General features: G+C 31.8%; 1 long non-coding RNA gene across 2 annotated transcripts in view; it reads left to right on the forward strand.

Annotated features, from left to right (window-relative positions):
- The first annotated feature begins 367 nt into the window (after positions 1-367).
- Positions 368-1857, forward strand: part of LOC111085417 — a 56229-nt gene continuing 54739 nt past the window's right edge. For both annotated transcript variants that reach the window (XR_002610255.1, XR_002610256.1), the window contains exon 1: positions 368-483. This is a non-coding gene — a long non-coding RNA (uncharacterized LOC111085417). The remainder of the gene's footprint in view (positions 484-1857) is intronic.

Below are 1857 nucleotides of genomic sequence, written 5' to 3' on the forward strand. Positions count from 1 at the left end.
ACTAATCCACCCCCTGATTTGCATGGACGGAAATCTTGCCTTTCTTACAACCCTTTTCGATAAATAATGCATTCTCTCTTACTAAGAGAAATGTGAAGGAAAGAATGTTAGGGTTGTGACGATTTGGTTTTAATGAATTAAAGAAATTATATGTTTACCTAAAGAGCATTTGTGGTCACTCATATGTATAATAGACGAAGCTTCAAGGTCCAGACAATACCAAATAACTCTACGCTGAGAGTCACATGATATGATTCTTATGGAGAACTTGGACGTTTCAAATAACCAAAGTGGGTATGAACACCGGGTTCTCTCAAGCGAAGCACGGAAAAACAAACAAAAAAACCTCATGTCTAGTTGCCAACTGCGTAGCGTTGCACCTTCTCGTATGAGGACAACTAACGACTGTGTTAAGTGACAGGAGGGAAAAAGCAGCGTGGACAAGTTAATGACAGACAAAGCTGCAGGCAAAATTCCAGTGATGTAAGTTGTGTGAAATAAGTTTTAAAAAATATGTATACAGTGAAAAATACTTGGGTATAAGTAGTTGTGTGTTATACTTGGCAAGTTTCTGCCTTGAATGATAGGTAGCTGCATAATATAAATATTATTTCCAAGGTCAAAATTAACAGAATAATAATTCTTAAATACAGTATTTATTTGTACGCAATGAAGACAGATTTCCTCATCAGTACAAAAAGAACAAGATAAATGAAAAGTTGGAAAGGAAAAATAGAATACCGTTATCTTTGAAACTATATAAAACTTTATAATGTGATTTTATATCACAGTTGTTAGAGAACTATTAGCAATATTATTTTAAGCGCAAACTTTGCCATGTATATATCTGTTTTCCAAAGCTTGGAAGAGGGGGGGGGGCTACTACTTTCGTCTATGTGTGTGTTAGAAAACACCGATTATTGCACTTGTCAGGCTTATTTCAATGGATATCTAATTAGTTGGGTTTACTAATTTACCCCAAAACATAGATTTATCACGCGTGGAGACGAGACAACTTTTTTATTATAAAACTAACTCCTCAGTCAATGTAATACTTGCAAATAATGTTCCTACAGAGTAAAATTGTTTTAATTGTTGTTCAAAATCAGAGAAACAAAATATATGAATATCCTGATCATATTGTAGTTTTGTGCAGAAGAACAAGTGTGTAAATAACCTGGCACACTTCGCAAATCGTCTACTACTCGCTAGGAGACCTTAAAAAACTCGTTTCCATAGAAATAGAATATTTATAAAAATAAAATGTTCACAGAAACTTTGAAAAGGCAGATATTATATAAATAATATCAAACACGTATGAGTAATCTCATTAGATCAATAATGAGATACAAATAACGAATAGAAAGAAAGATAAGATCGCTATTTCTATATAATGGTATACAAAAACAACGATAAGAAATAACCATGAACTTATTAGATCTCTATAACGATATACATAGTCAACAATATAAAACAAACGTAAGTTCACTCGAACACTGTAATAACAGACATAGTCAACAATATAAAATAAACGTAAGTTCACTCGAACACTGTAATAATAGATATAGTCAACAATATAAAACAAACGTAAGTTCACTCGAACACTGTAATAATAGACATAGTCAACAATATAAAATAAACGTAAGTTCACTCGAACACTGTAATAATAGATATAGTCAACAATATAAAACAAACGTAAGTTCACTCGAACACTGTAATAATAGACATAGTCAACAATATAAAATAAACGTAAGTTCACTCGAACACTGTAATAATAGACATAGTCAACAATATAAAATAAACGTAAGTTTACTCGAACACTGTAATAATAGACATAGTCAACAATATAAAATAAAC

The sequence above is a fragment of the Limulus polyphemus genome, unplaced genomic scaffold (genome assembly GCF_000517525.1).
Source record: "Limulus polyphemus unplaced genomic scaffold, Limulus_polyphemus-2.1.2 Scaffold377, whole genome shotgun sequence".
Classification (NCBI taxonomy): Eukaryota; Metazoa; Arthropoda; class Merostomata; order Xiphosura; family Limulidae; genus Limulus; species Limulus polyphemus.